Genomic DNA, 16,628 nt, shown 5'->3' with positions numbered 1-16,628 from the left:
GCTTGAAATTTTCGTCATTGATTCTTACAATCTGCATTAAAAAGAAATCCGGGCTGAAGAGAGATAACTTTAAAAAGCCTACAAAAACTTTAAAAACTTTTTGGCTCCACTGTGCTACAACTACTCTTCTCACATCGTCTTCAAGTATTCGTCATCTGTTGTCGTTGTCGTCGTCATTCAATTCCGATGATACTATGGTACCTATAGCTATGCTATGTTTATGGTGCAAGGCGATGTCGGATCGGAGGAGCTCACCAGCTCACACAAATATCGAGTCTTTTTGGTTTTTAAATACTACGTCAACAAACTGCTGTTCCTGTTCTGTTAGTTAGGCACTTAGGCAAAGGAAAGGTTGGGCTCACTGCTCTTCTCACTTGGCAGACTTTTTCGTTTGTAAATTTTCGTTTAGCCAACCAGTCACCGTTTGTCTTTCGAATCGAGCGCTAGTATCAATTCATTCGTCTCTGATACAAATTTTTATTCACTATCGAATAAAAGATACAATTAATTGAAATTCGCGAAGAATAATAAAAATAAAAACACCGGCTAGGTATTTGAATTACACATTTACATTATTACCATAGAAGTTAATGAAGTTATTCTGTATTAAATTGATTTTAATACAAAATTTGTGACATTTATTTTGCTTTGAACAAAACACAGGGTGTCTTTTTTTAAGGGTTATGGAAACAATTCCGCACCATTGATCCTTTAATTTTTGTTCTTTAAAAGGATTCACGATCGGAATCTTCAATATTTTCTTTTTTATATTTTTCATGTGCATTCGTGTATCGTGTTTTCAGCAAAAAAGATCATCAGGCTGTTCTCCTTTTTGAAGTTCAAAGAGGACGGAGAGCCTGCTAGGCCGGTTTTTTTTTGTTGTTGATATATTTTTGTTGTTGTTCCATCATTTTTCGTACCTCGTTTACCTATTCTTGTTTTTTTTTCTTTTCTTTTTATTTCGGTGGTGCTGCTTTGGTGCTTCTTTTCTTTTGTTTTGTCTTTTTTGAGATTTTAAGTGAAAGAGCCTTTTTGATCTTTCTGGTACTGTATATTAGCGCGGTCAGGTTTTTTTTTTTTCAAATCTAAAATTTGTTGTTCTATATAGCAATTTGTATCTTTCAGATACATTTTGGTTAGAATTCAGGTTTTTTGTGTCTGCAGAAATTTTGTTTCATAGAAATGGAAAAGGCTTTCGCGCTAAATATTAAAAGGAAACTTATGAACAAAACAAAAAAAAACTATCCGTCTAGTCTTTCGTTCGTGGTGTGTGATGATGATTTATTGGAATTTTATTAGATATTAAACATCATAACTACTGACTACTGCCAGCAGCACTATAACCAATTGAGATGGATAATATTCCTGCTTGGACATCTTTTTTTTTATTATTTTTACTTTTAAACTAGTTACTGACTAAGTTGTGTGTCATATCATTTGATCGGAATTATAATTCACCTTTTGATGCCGTCGAGTTGTTGTCGGTTGTAAAAGTGAAAATACTTACCGGAGTCAGTGGCGTAGATAGGGGGGGGATCAGGGGGATATATCCCCCCCCATTGGGATCGATAATTGTGCAGTATAAACAGTCATGAATAAATAAGTTGAAGAAGCGCACTTTGAAAAAAAAAAACGCTATGGATTTCGAGTTCTTGATTAGCTTAAATGTTATAAATATGGTTTACCAACTTTCGTTGCCATTAAGTCGGGAGCGGTACGATTGATCGCAAACTAAAATCTCTTATAACAAAATCTCGCATTTTTGCAAAAATCACGCAAAGCAAAATTTCGCATTTTTAACATCTCACATAGCAAAATCTCGCATTTTCAAAATCCTGCATATTAAAATCTCGCATTTTAGAAATAATCTCGCAAGTTCATTAAATTCTTTCTATATCAAAATCTCTCATTAAAAGAAGAGCGTAAAGTATCTTAAATTTAAATTGCTTTTTTGGCAGCAAAATGTATAAGCAAAAGATTATAAGAAAAGAGAAGGTCGAATACAACAAATTCACATGCATTAAGTCCTTTTGACTCCAACATTCAACAGTTGACCCTGAACACTATTAAAAAACTGGCATAGGCGTCTGACAGTGCACTAACCTTTTCCTTTTCTATTTATCTCTTCAAAACAAAACGAAAAAACAGAAGAGGGAGGTTCTGGGCTTTCCTAAGCTAGCAATATCATGTAGGTTTATAATCTCGCATTGAATTAATAAATATTTTATTTCAATGCGAGATTATAAATTTCGAGATTTTAATGTTGCGAGATTTTGGTAAACGAGATTTTGAAATTGCGAGATTTCGATAAAAAAGATTTCATAATGCGAGATTTTAAGATGCGAGGTTTTAAGAACAAGATTTTAAAATGCGGTCAATCGTACGCAACCCCATTAAGTCGGTATTTCAAAGAGTGAATTTAGACTTGGTCCAAGCAATGGAGCTCGCTAAAGATTTAAGGGATCAACTAAAAATTAAACGGGCAGAAGACGACTCATTTTCGAAAGTTTTTTGTATATGGGAAAAATTAGCTGAAATCCTTGACATAGGCGTTAAACATAAGAGAATAGTGAAGCGACAAAAGAATCGTTCGAACCCTTCGGTTCAAAGTACAGTAAAGAATATTTTCGTGTTACTGTTTTCAATCTTTTTCTCGATTTCTATGTAATGCGCCTTGGAGAAAAATGTACAAACCATGAAAACACACTAGAAGGGTTTCCGGTTCTTTCTAAGGATTCTTCGTCTGAAATAGACAAAGCAGCTTAAAAAATTTAATGAAACTGTTGAGTTTTACCAAAAACTAGACCACATAAAATAGAACAAAAACAATAAGATTTCCTTATAGTTTTCATCCAAGAAGGAAATATTATTTAAACAATCGGGATTTCCTAACTGTTTTACCGACTTCCAAAAAGGAGGAGTTATTCAATTCGTCTGTACTTTTTTTTGTGTTTTTCACCTCATAACTTTGGACCGAGTGAACCAGTTTTGATAATTCTTTTTGTAGGTATTGAAAAGCTGGTGCCTGTTCAGTACTATTAGAAAACCCATAAAACCCAGTTTTGACAATGGAAGTCGGTTTTGTTTTTTTAATAAAAAAAATACGATCATGTACGGGATCACCTATTCCAACTTACTATAGAAATATTGGTCACAATTTTTGTTCTAGTGCCAAGTTGGAAAAAATATGAAATTTTTACAAAAAATTTTGAAAGAAAAATACTTCCTCTATGAACTCATTGAAAGCGCTCGAAAGCTGCACCGAAAAAAGTTGTCCTGGTATTTATATTTTATTAAAGATATTAGCTACACTGCTGGTTTCTACGTCAACTACCGAAAGAACTTTCTCCAATTTAAAGAGAATAAAAACAATACAAAGAAGCATTATTAAAACTTAAAAAAAAATTTGCGAACTAGATCTATCCCCCCCCTTAGCAAAAAGCTATCTACGCCACTGACCGGAGTCGGGTTTTTGGAAAATTTACTTGTTTACTATCTCGTATTTTTGTGTGCTTTTTATTTCGTTTAGATTTGTGCAGCTGATAATTTTTTTTTTTTTTTTTTGTTTAACTTTGTTTATTTTTTTTTTTTTTTTGTATGAACAAACATTAATGGAAATTATATGTGTTTTTTCATAAATTTTAAATAATTTATTGATAAAATTTATTTCAGTGAAGAGAGAGAGAGTGTCTTTATGCATTTTGTTTAAATTATTCGTTTACAAATACACGAATGTGTGATCAATATCTGTTTGATTACATTTTATAATCATTGATCAAATTTGACTATTGGATATTTGTGATTTTATTAAATCAGTGCAGAAATTTCTCATCGATTTGAAGGATATTAATTTGGACTATTTTGACGCTGGTAAGTAAGTCTTAACTTTTTCAATTTCATTTCATAATTTTAGAACAAATATAGGATAGAACAATTAATAAAATATTGAGTTACAATGACTAACATATTAGGAGATTTATAATAATCTGTAAGTTAACAAGGTACATGCACTCAAAAAATATGAATTTAATTGACAATTAACTATTTTCAAAATAATGTTTTGAAAATTTTCCTTTAATAGATCTTCGGAAATATCAGAAGTTTTAAAAGTTCTATCTTCTGGCATAGAGCTTTTAAATGTCAGTAATAATTTAACTTCACGTTGGGCGCCAATTACCTATGTTTGGTATTAATTGTTTTTTTATAATTTTAACTAGTCAGCTTTTGGAATTGACTGAAATAGAGAATATTGTAAGATATGAAAGCACAAAATAGGTTCCTTCTAGAATGGAAATGAGATAACTTTAAAAAAAATGTAGATCTCCAACAATATACATAGGTACACTTTTTGTACACTCTTATTTACACGTACAGGAACCACTCCATTTTCAACCACCTTCTTAATTCTCTACAAATAGAGCCTTACGTGGTAGGTAAGGTAATAGTACCTTACGTGGTAACTACCTATTTTGAAATATAATTTTGCAACATTTTTAGGTCTTAGGTCCTCTAGGAACTTTATCATAACAATAAAATAATTTTAACTTGCCATATACCTACATAGGTAGTACATAGGTCAAGCTAAAGATTCGTAACAAAATAGAACTCTAGATAACAATCAAACATGACATTACGATGAAAGAGTGCGAAAAAAGTAGGTCCACCAATTCTGTGTCACTCTGTTTCTATCTTAAGCTACAGCCCAAACCAAGGTTTTTTTTCTCAAAAACTGCTCTAACGATTTTGATTAAAAAAAACTTCATGTACCTACTACGAAATAACCTATTTATGCTGAACACACTTATTCAAACGCCATTTTGATGATTTTGGCGATGTGTGAATTGCGTTAAAATTTGAGTTAAAATTTTTACTAAAGAAAATTTTGACAGGTGCTTGGTAAATAAAATTGGCAGAGCTGAAGAAAATTTTAACCAAAGTAAAAATTTTAAAACAATTCATTCAATTTAAATTATTATTTTGTAAACTAAATTTCTAAATTGAATTATTTATATGTTCCAACACATTACTATCGTCATGTTATAGATAGTATCAGTCATTTCTCTTTGACATTTTGTATGAAAATACCATCCTTTAAATACACTGTGTTCGAAAATGGAACTTTTTTTTTCCGACAGAGGGCTCTCATATCTACTAAAGATAATTCGAGTATGCTGAACACGATGGCGTTCTTAGTTTTTCTGGATTAGGTCAAATAAGAAAGATTTTTGCGTTTGAAATTTTGTTTGCACATGCCAAAACTGAGGGTATAAAAAACCACATATTTTCCAATTTTTGATTTTTTATCGATGGAAAATGATGGAAAATCTATTTTTTCGCAAGTATTATTCGTAAAAGAAGTTATTTGAAAAAAAATCTGCCGAATGACATTTTAAATCATTATTTTATGGCAAAAAAACGTCGATTTTTCTTCAATTTTTCTAATATTTTTCGTATTACTTAAATTTAAATGCAGCACTCGGTGGCAACGATTTGATGTTGTATTTCAGGATAGAATATGGCTTTGTTTACAAATACGAATAGGCAGTTCCTACCTATCTACAATATTGGTTAAGCTTAAGAGTGAAAAAGTAGCAGTAAAACACTGTTTTTTTTTTTTAATTTTTAAGTTTATAAAATAAAAAAATTACAAAAAGTTTAAATGCAATACATATGTAGGGGAAGTGGGGGCAAAACGCCCATGGGTTCAAGTAGCAAAAAAACCCGCTTAAGAGAAACCCTCTTAAGAGAAAAACCCGCTTATCTGAAAAACGTTTCTGATCTTTAAATATTTTCTAAAGTTAAACGGGGACTGTGACAAATATATTATGTGTTGTGTATGTAAGCTCATATAATGCAGATGGAAGTAATAGTAAATATGTTTTAATTTTACAACAAATTGAAAGAAAAATGATTTTTTGAACTTAAACAAAAATTAAATAAAAATATTGATACTATGCCTGATTTTTTAATTAAATATCTACATCTACATAATGTATAATATTCCAGAGTACTAACACATACAAGGTGTGTACAAAAAAATGTTGAGTTTTCGCATACATTTGTACCTTTATAGTTAAAAAATGTAAGAAAAATTGAAGAAAAATCGACGTTTTTTTGCCAAAAAATAATGATTTAAATAGTTATTCGACAGATTTTTTTTTCAAATAACTTCTTTTACAAATAATACTTCCAAAAAAATAGATTTTCCATCATTTTTTTATCGATAAAAATCAAAAATTGGAAAATATATGGTGTTTTATACCCTCAGTTTTGGCATGTACAAACTAAATTTCAAACGCAAAAATCTTTCTTATTTGACCTAATCCAGAAAAACTAAGAACGCCATCGTGTTCAGCATACTCGAATTATCTTTAGTAGACATAAGAGCCCTCTGTCGGTTTTTTGAACTATCACAGTGATATTGATAATTGTCATTTATATCAGATGTAGTTTATTTGGATCATAGTATTTATAGATATTGAATGTAACCTTGTACCCAATTTCTTGCGTTCAATTTAACTGACGTTTTTTTTTATGTGTGATTAACATTTAGTAGAAATTAATGTTTTAAATATCACAAATTCAAATGCAAATTGTTAATACAAAATGCAATTAATTGATGATACTTGACACAGTTGTTGTTTTAAATTCCGGTTTATTAAGTTTCTGTTCCGTTAGACATTTAATTCAATTTTTTGCGGAGAGTAAATTTGTGGATCTCTGTAGGTACATTAATTTTAATATTATTTTGAGAAGGTAAATTGTCCCTGATGTTTTGTACCTAATAATATTTATATAAAGTCTACATTAGGGTGTGTCATTTTTATATAAATAATATTTTAGTTGAAAATGTGTTTCATAGTGCAGGATTGTAAAAATTTGAATTAAAAAAATGCATTTGAAATATTAAAAATATTTATTGTAAATGACAAAAAAAATGCATTAAAAAAGATTTTATTGCAACTAAAAATACTTGTATTAAAAAATGTATATATTTATAGCAACTTAAAAATATTTTGAATAAAGAAGAAAATGCTTTTGCAAATGAAAAAAAAAAATGCATTGAAAATAAAATTTGTATTGCAAATAAAAACATTGAATTTTTTTTTCAATGCTGAAAATTTGTTAATGCAAAATATTTTTACATGCAATAAAAATTTTATTTTCAATGCAATTTTTTTTTCATTTGCAATATCATTTCTTTCATGCAAAAAAAAATTAATTATTATTATTATTAATTAAAACTCTTTTAAATTTAAATCACAAGGATGATAAGTCCAATTGTGTGTCAGTCTAGGAGACATATATGTAAAAAAAAAACAATTCTAAATTACCTTCATAACATTTGTTGATTGCTTATCATCTTATCATATTATTTTAAGTTGATTGCTATATTATTTAACAATTTAAACACCAATAAACGTGACCACTTAAAATTTAAAGAATAATTTCGTTGCCATGATCACTAAACACTAATAAATTTATTTGTTGATCTTATCATCAGAAATGACTTATAATAGGTAAATAAAATAATATTTCAAGTGCAACATGCAGAAATAAAAGTGTTAAATGATTTGTAAACATTTCACAAGAAATCGATACACTCGAATCAAAAAATAATAAATTTTTTTATTATTTCCTTATCCATTAATTCAACTATAAGAAAAAAATATAAATTAATTAATACTGTCCCTTATCATTTTAAATAGAAAATAACCCAAACCAATCAATCAGTCAATTTATATTTTATTCAACAACTGTCACATGATACAAAATAATTTTTAAGAAATTATAAAATTTAATGAGGTCAACCAATTGAAACAGCTAATATTCCAAATTAAGAAAATATATACATATTAAAATTCTTAATAATTGCTTGTGAACTAAAAAAAACAATATCTATATGTCGCTCTATGCACTTGATGTGGGTTTACATTTTTATGAAAGACACATCTTTTACGCTTGACTCACATCAAAACGATCAAATGACACTTCGTTATACCCCCAAAAAGAGTCTACCTATAATTGCCAGATGTGAGAATAAATTGACACTTTGATGTTTGTATGCCTTAATGCATCGTACATTGTGGTTTCTGTCACATATTAAATATAGGTTTTGTACTTGTATGTACTCATATTATGCGGTATGACAATTCGATGAAATCATAATGACAATTGTAGACATCTTATTCTTTCGATGATTGTGTTTCCACCACAAGACATAATAATACCATCCACTAGATTTTTTTTTATTTAATGGAACAACAAATGCAAGTGTAAACCCATCGGTCAAGAGAAAAAAAAAAAAAATAACACAATGACAACAATTATGTATAATGAATCACGATATTACAAAATTACTGAAAAGAAATCCTAATTGCAAGAAACACAATAGTTTGCAGCGATGCACAAATTGAAACTCATGCAATAATAAAACAAAATGTAGGTAAAATAAGTATTACATAAGTAAATCTTTCAATCTCCATCTTAATGCAAAAGTCTTTTCATGCAGTGTTGATACAATAAATCAGTCTTCGGCTTTCAATAACAATCGGGAAATTGGTTTTATTTGAATTATTATGTTTTATGTAACAATTCAATTTGTATTTTGAATACATGATCAATCAAATGGTGTTCGAAAGCGTAAATAGTTTTGAATTGTGTTTTGTTTTGTATATCACCCCGGGCGCCAGTTAAAAAAAATCAATCTTTTAAATTACATAAACTTTATTGAAAAAGTTTTTCTTGCACACTTTATAGCATAGCATACACAATGTACATATATGTTTTATTTGAAACCTTATACACCCATAGAAATGAGGACTGATTTGTAGAGAAGTAGGTCACTAAGACAAAATTTAAGTTCCTCTTTTGTCATTGTTTTGGAATTGAAGAAATACATTTATTTTAAAATCGTAGGTACTGTTCGTTCTCTCTGAACGTACTGAACTACCGAATCTAATGATGACAATTTGGTCTCGCTGATATAGGTATAGGTTAAATTGTCTATGGTAGCCTTACAGGTTTTAGTATAAAATATCGCTTTAAAAACCTTAGAAATTTCATGGCATACCTAAATATGAATACCTACTTGAGCCACATAAATATAGTTCAGTATGTTTATTAATAAACTAGGTAAGCCTTAGGACAGTACTAAAATTGACGGAAGGTGTCGGACGCTATCTACCGGCAGGGTGCGAATATACAGAATGTAATAGAACAGACTATAATTGGCGGATATTAACTTATCGTTCAGGTGTTTTAACAGAATGAAACGGAGAAGAAAAGTGCTTTCAATCACACTTGACTGAAGAAAACTTATCAACGTGTCAAAATAAAATAAAAGAAAAACAGTAACAAAAAAGAAAAAGTGAAATGAATAAATGAAATAAATTTAACAGATTTGCATTCGTTTCGTTTAGTTCATTACAGGTAACTTATGCTTTTGACGTTTCGGAAAGAAACTTAACGCAGGATTTTGACATAAAGGTGCCAACCCATAGAATCCGTCACGTGCGTTACGTCGAAGCTTTCGACTGACAGCTCTATAAGAAAAGTCCGATGAATGCGACAGAAAAAGAAGCCGATCTTTCAACTTTTATTTTCCATCCGACAGATCCGTTAACATCAGTTGTCAAAAATAGATCAGTTTGATTTTTGTTTTCTGATTGATACAAAACTGATAAACTGTTAATATTTTTTTTAGTTGAAGAGCAAGTACCTACGTGAAATTAAGTTGCATATTTATTTTATCAATAAAAGAACAACGATAATACTTTAAAATTGTTTACATTAGGACATATCAGAACTTCCTTAGTGTAGTGTTCATTGAAAACAATCGAACAAACCTAGGAATTTAAAGTGAGCTGTCGAAAAGCAATCCGTTATGCTGCTATGCAACGTATTCTATGGGTCACCCCTTCCCGCCCTATTCGTCAACTTCAACGGATTTTATGAGTTCGACCCTAAGCTGCTGACTTTTTCCTTCAATAATAGTTCTGCCTTTAATATTAGCTTTGATTTGTTGAAATTTCCAATATTGGAAATCAGTCGATATATTTTCAAAGCAAAAACACTTATCTCGTCATTTCCTAAACCATCTTCTCATAGGTAGGTTCAGGAAGGGACGAATTTTAAGTTTTTGAAGTTATAGGTTCTTTTTTTCAGAGCTAAATTTTTTTTGACAAATGTCAAAATGACATTTACCTATATGAAGTAGATTACATCGAATTATTATGGTGTGAACCTACTCAGTTTTAAACGGCTGCGCTGTCACTACTGTAATAACGGATTTTTAAAACTTTCTGCCTATCAAAATAAAATGTACATAAAATTGCTTGTATCAATGTGTATGGTGAAGTACTTGACATTCAATGTTAATAATGTTTTAATCTTAATCTGGATTAGACGACTGGTGGACAGATTAACACATACCTAAGTATTTAAAGTTGATGAACACTTGCATTGTTGGTGGGCACATAAATATTTTCTTTCATGAATCATGATCCAAGATCCTTGAATGCAAAACTTAAAGGACATTCACTGAATGTAATCTTACATTTCTTTAAATGAAAGTTAATTCAAATACCAAGAAGGTTAATGTTCTTTAAAAATAACAAACTAATCATACCTAGTAATTTATAATATCAAAGATAGACAAAGGAAACAACTGTTGTTATTATTTTAACACCCATGGGTTGATGAGCGCACTCTCTCGCTATATTCGCTTGAGTTGATATTTCCTCAAGTTGAATGCGTTTATAATACAACAGTGTCTGATGTCAATTTTGTCATAGTAAATAACTGCTGTTTGCATTGCGTGATAAGAAAACTTAAACTGCAACAGTATCTATATGCATTTAATTACCCATATAATGTGATTAAATTTGACGCTGTTAGTTTTTGTTTTGATGTGCAGCAGGAAGATGACACTGACACGGTGATGGTTTGAGGATGGTGTGTAAGTTAGTTTTTTTTTTTGCTTTGTTTTTCAAATGGCTAACCCGTTTTTAGAAAATGGTAACATTTATATGCATGCAGACATTTCCGGTGAAAAAAAAAACAATAAAAATTGTGAGTGACATTGGGTGTGTTGGAGTAATAAATTCATTTGATGTTTTTGTCTCTTAAAAAAGTTTTTGACGTGAGGCAAAATATCTTCTACGACATTGATAAAGAAATGTAAAAATAATGTTAATGATTGTTCAACGTAAGAATCTTTGACCGAGGATTATTACACTAGGTATTATCTCAGTTGTCACTTTGACGTTTTTGTTTTCGTTCGTTGCAAAAGTTTGACCGTGCGTGGTCTCAGAAAGTGCTCAGAGTTATGATTTCAAAAGGGGGTTTGGCAATTTCAAGGATTGAAAAAGTTAAAAAAAAAATTGGATGTAAGAGTGTTTTACTTTGGAACATAACTTATGTTTTCTTCTGTCAAAAAACACGTTTTCAACTAAGGCCGTGTGTGAATTGCGTTTAATAGTTAACACCGTGTAAAATTTTTGACACTATTGGGGTGAATAAAAAAATTTCAAATTGTTTAATATTTTTCTCTGCCTATTTTCTGCCTCTTTTCTGCCATGAAACTCCTTTTAAATAAAAAAAAAAACAAAACGAAACCATCTGCAATAAAAAATTAACTCAAATTTAACCAGGTCCCAGAGCCCAATAAATTTTTAACAGCTGAAAATTTTGTATTCACCTCAATAGTATCAAAAATTTAACACGGATTTAACTATTTAACGCAATTCACACACGGCCTAAAGGTACATTTTCAAGGATTGAAAAAGTTAAAAAAAAAATTGGATGTAAGAGTGTTTTACTTTGGAACATAACTTATGTTTTCTTCTGTCAAAAAACACGTTTTCAACTAAGGCCGTGTGTGAATTGCGTTTAATAGTTAACACCGTGTAAAATTTTTGACACTATTGGGGTGAATAAAAAAATTTCAAATTGTTTAATGTTTTTCTCTGCCTATTTTCTGTCTCTTTTCTGCCATGAAACTCCTTTTAAATAAAAAAAAAAAAACAAAACGAAACCATCTGCAATAAAAAATTAACTCAAATTTAACCAGGTCCCAGAGCCCAATAAATTTTTAACAGCTGAAAATTTTTTATTCACCTCAATAGTATCAAAAATTTAACACGGATTTAACTATTTAACGCAATTCACACACGGCCTAAAGGTACATTTTATATTTGGTTTCCATGACCAATAAAATTCTTACACTAAAATTCTAAAACGTACCTATGTTGGCTTTTTGGGATAAGGACTTAAATCACCTCCTAAAAAAAAACACCCTTTTAGCCAAAATAATTGAATGGAGTTTCTTAATTTTTGGTTCATATCCCAAATATAACGTTCATACCAAATTTCACTAGGATTTTTTTTTTAAATAAAAAAAAAACACCCTTTCATCCATGATATTTCTATGGGCCTTTCAGATTCTACTTAATTTACAATTTATAATGTGTAACATAATGGCTAGATTTCAGTAAGACACAATTATTTTTTTTTCTCAGTTTTTGCAAAAAAACGCACATCTTCACTAAAAAAAAAACACCCTTTCACATAAAAACAGTTCGAAGATTTATTTGAATCGTTGTTCACATGGCAAAGACAACAATTTTAATAATAAAACTCGTTAGGGTTCAAATAAACCGTTACTTAAAAAATAAAACATTTTTATCAATTTCGATTGAGGCGCATCATTTTTGTCACAATTTTTAAGGTATGCTTTAAAAAAAACCCCTTTCCCTTAAGATAATTTTGACGAATCTAAAGATTCGAAATTTATTCACCAAGTTTAAAAATAAACTAAATTTATGTCAACTGTTATGATATCTTTCTCACGACTAACTCAAACCTTAAAAAAAACACCCTTTAGTTAAATGCCTTCATTGACTGCAATGTGTGTTTCCCAACCTGTTTTGTGACATGTCCCACCAAAACCATTCCAAAATCCCCATATGTCATGTCATGAGCTCACAACTTTGTACCCCCTGAAATCTTAAATATTAATAAAAATGTATGTCTGGAATTATGAAAATACAAAATGTTATGTAATTATTTTATAGCAGGTAGGTATTTTTAAAATTTAGTGAGATCCTTTTGGGTTGGTGCCTCCTGCAGGTGGTTTCAATATTAGGTTCAAGTCCTGAAAGTTTCAGTCTCAATTCTCCCCGTTTTGCAATATCGAGACGATCTCGTTTTTTTAACAGTAAGTCATTTATGCCACTAAATGCGTATCCGTCAAATATGAAGACATGAAGAGAGAAAAGGTAGAAAAAGTTTTGAACCTAGAATTATAGATTTTTAGAAAAAAAGTGTAATGAACCAAAAATTTAAATTGCCCCCCTCATAAAACCAAATTGCCCCCTTTTGGGGAGTGGCTCCCACTTTGGGAAACACTAATGTAGGTCAAACTTCTACTCTTTCTTCTCAAAGTCATATATCTACCCTAAAGACTCAAATAATAGACTTTAACAAGCTTAAGTCGGCTTAAGAGAACTAGCCTAAATGAATTCTTTATATGTCAATTATCATAATAAAGTATATTAAAGTTGGGTCGTTAAACTTATGACTTATCCCACTTTAAGGACTGACGTTCACAGATCCATCAAGCAGGAGTCGAAAAAAATTTTCATGTTAAGAGATTTAATTAATCTAGAAATTTCTTTAACGATCCAAGCTAGTTTTAATAAAAAAAGCAAATAATTTAGTACGAGCAAAGCTAGTATTACATTTTATTTTAATTGAAACAAAAACAAAAATCCTCTTATGTTTGACAAATTTTTGTTTTGATGATATTTGTCAGGCGACAGGAAGACCTGTTGTAACTGATAATAATGCTTAACAAAAAAATTACCTAAACAATGAACAAAAACTAAGCACTAGACTACCTCAACTTCCATCAACTAATAAACATTAAAAAAAAAAAAATAAACATAAATTCAATGAAATCCATAATGAAACTTAATGCCTTGTATGGTCAGGTCAGTATAGTGCCTCGCTAATTGAAACAAAAAACTCACTTGTATTGTATTATTATTATTTTTTTTCATTATTATTACATTTATGTTTTATCTTATAGATATACAAAAAAACGACAATATTAAATTACATACATGTGCTGTTAGTGGTTTTCGTTTAGTTTTATTATTATTTTTTTTTGTGGTAACGTCACCTTGTGTCTCTTAATAAACCTGAACTTGTGTCAGATATGTTCAAGTCCAGGGAGACTAACAAAAAATCAAAAAATAAACAAAGAACACAACAAAATATGCAACTTAATACTGTAATAAGATTTTGGGTATAAAAACGGTAGGATATTTACTTTAATTCTAAAAAAAAAAAAAACAAAACAAACAAATTTTTTTTTTTTTTAGAAATCCTGACAAACTTTATTAATTTTCCCAAATCAGGTGGGAAATTCTTTTGATAAACTTTCCCATGCACTAATTATAAATAAATAAACACGTTTGTAGGCAACTGACAACTTTTTATAAATGTATCACCCGTCATTAGCAAGGCGGTATTTTATATCCATGTTGAGGAACCTTTTTTTTTTGTCGATCAATAAAAATCTTCTTCGTTATTAATAACTGTGTATTTTCTATCTTGCAGAGATTTGAATTTGATTATAAATTTAATTTCACTTCATTAATGAAGTTTTTATAGCTTTCTCTGGTTTGTTGACATTTTAACATTGGTTAAATTTGTAGCTAAATAAAAATTCTATCTCATTAATATTCTTATATAGTTTATTATATGTATAGATATGTATCTAGACATGTATATTATTTCTTTTCATTATTTTTATACTTAAGTAATTGAGTATTAAAACAAAAATAAATAAAAGTTAAGTATGCACCTCAGGTTCTTTGACTGACTGGCATAGATACACACTTTATTTATGTATATCACTTGTCTGTCATTGTCAGTTTCATATCCCATATTGTGGTGGTCGCGATATATTCCAAGTCAGTGGGACATTACCGGAACGTGCCCTATAAAAAAGTAGTAGGTTGGTATAGGTAGGCGCACACCTTAAGCGCTAAACATTGGGATTTTTGCTGTAAAATGTTGGATAAAAATGGAATGTACAACTATATTGAGTAGGAGTAGGAGTAGGAGTAGGAGTAGGAGTAGGAGTAGGAGTAGGAGTAGGAGTAGGAGTAGGAGTAGGAGTAGGAGTAGGAGTAGGAGTAGGAGTAGGAGTAGGAGTATGAGTAGGAGTAGGAGTAGGAGTAGGAGTAGGAGTAGGAGTAGGAGTAGGAGTAGGAGTAGGAGTAGGAGTAGGAGTAGGAGTAGGAGTAGGAGTAGGAGTGTAGGAGTGTAGGAGTGTAGGAGTGTAGGAGTGTAGGAGTGTAGGAGTGTAGGAGTGTAGGAGTGTAGGAGTGTAGGAGTGTAGGAGTGTAGGAGTGTAGGAGTGTAGGAGTGTAGGAGTGTAGGAGTGTAGGAGTGTAGGAGTGTAGGAGTGTAGGAGTGTAGGAATGTAGGAGTGCAGGAGTGTAGGAGTGTAGGAGTGTAGGAGTGTAGGAGAGTAGGAGTGTAGGAGTGTAGGAGTGCCGGAGTATAGGAGTGTAGGAGTGTAGTAGTGTAGGAGTGAAGGAGTGTAGGATTGTAGGAGTGTAGGAGTGTAGGAGTGTAGGAGTGTAGGAGTGTAGGAGTGTAGGAGTGTAGGAGTGTAGTAGTGTAGAAGTGAAGGAGTGTAGGATTGTAGGAGTGCAGAAGTGTAGGAGTGTAGGAGTGTAGTAGTGTAGGAGTGAAGAAGTGTAGGATTGTAGGAGTGTAGGAGTATAGGAGTGAAAGTGAAAAATAAGGTTTTATTTAAAAACATCTCGAGTTGTTGAGACTGTTGTAGTAGTTACAAGTTAAACATATAATTTTAGTTAACTTTCTTCCTCAAAAACCCCAATGTATGATATGGCATTTGTCACTAAACGATCGTGTTTCGTCTCACTTAAGCAAAAAATACATAAAAACTCAAGTAAAAATTTTTATTCAAAATTTTGTAAACAAATACTTGCCACACTTGTGTCTAAATGTTTTGTTTGTATTGCATAAAGCAACAACATTTTTAAGAATTTTATCACCTTATCAGTTATTCAACATTCTTGGACCAGATATAAATAAATTTACAAAAAAGCCCCAAAAAAATGTCTTATCGCTTATTTTCTTTGGAATTATATCTATAACAATGAAATAACTTTAAACTTTTCAGCTTTCTATATAATTTAACGCCACATGCTTTTTTAATGCTGGCACAGTTTTTATATATAAATTTCTTGGAAATTATGAAAATAACCTTTCTGTTGGAGTTCATCATTATTATTAATGTAAAAGGTGCTGTTCACATCGTTATATTGTCACGGAGTTGGTAACTTACTTGTAGCTTATATTTTTTTGGAAATAAAACGTGATACAGTGATGGTAATAAAAAGAAAACAACAAAAAAAAAGAAAAAAAAAACGTGCAAAGCAATTGGTGCTAAATCAAAACCAACATGATTCACAAGAAAGAAGAATATACCTTTATTTCCATATTAGGTTTTAACAAACTTGTGTTGTTTGTAATAGCTATTATAGTTGTTGTTGTACAGGTTTAGTTCAACAAACTTTCTGGTT

At 30.4% G+C, this 16,628-nt stretch overlaps 2 long non-coding RNA genes across 2 annotated transcripts in view; both read left to right on the top strand.

Annotated features, from left to right (window-relative positions):
- Nucleotides 1-381: 381 nt before the first annotated feature.
- LOC129917703 (uncharacterized) overlaps nucleotides 382-16,628 on the top strand; it is a 35,807-nt gene continuing 19,560 nt past the window's right edge. Inside the window, exons 1-2 of the long non-coding RNA XR_008772843.1 lie at nucleotides 382-550; nucleotides 3,673-3,870. This is a non-coding gene — a long non-coding RNA (uncharacterized LOC129917703). The remainder of the gene's footprint in view (nucleotides 551-3,672; nucleotides 3,871-16,628) is intronic.
- LOC129917704 (uncharacterized) lies at nucleotides 1,565-3,460 on the top strand. Its single transcript, XR_008772844.1, has 2 exons — nucleotides 1,565-2,192; nucleotides 2,240-3,460. It is a non-coding gene; the product is annotated as an uncharacterized LOC129917704 (long non-coding RNA).

Source organism: Episyrphus balteatus, chromosome 4, assembly GCF_945859705.1.
Source record: "Episyrphus balteatus chromosome 4, idEpiBalt1.1, whole genome shotgun sequence".
Lineage (NCBI taxonomy): Eukaryota > Metazoa > Arthropoda > Insecta > Diptera > Syrphidae > Episyrphus > Episyrphus balteatus.
The sequence above is the reverse complement of the archived record's forward strand: the minus strand, read 5'-3'. Positions and strand labels throughout refer to the sequence as shown.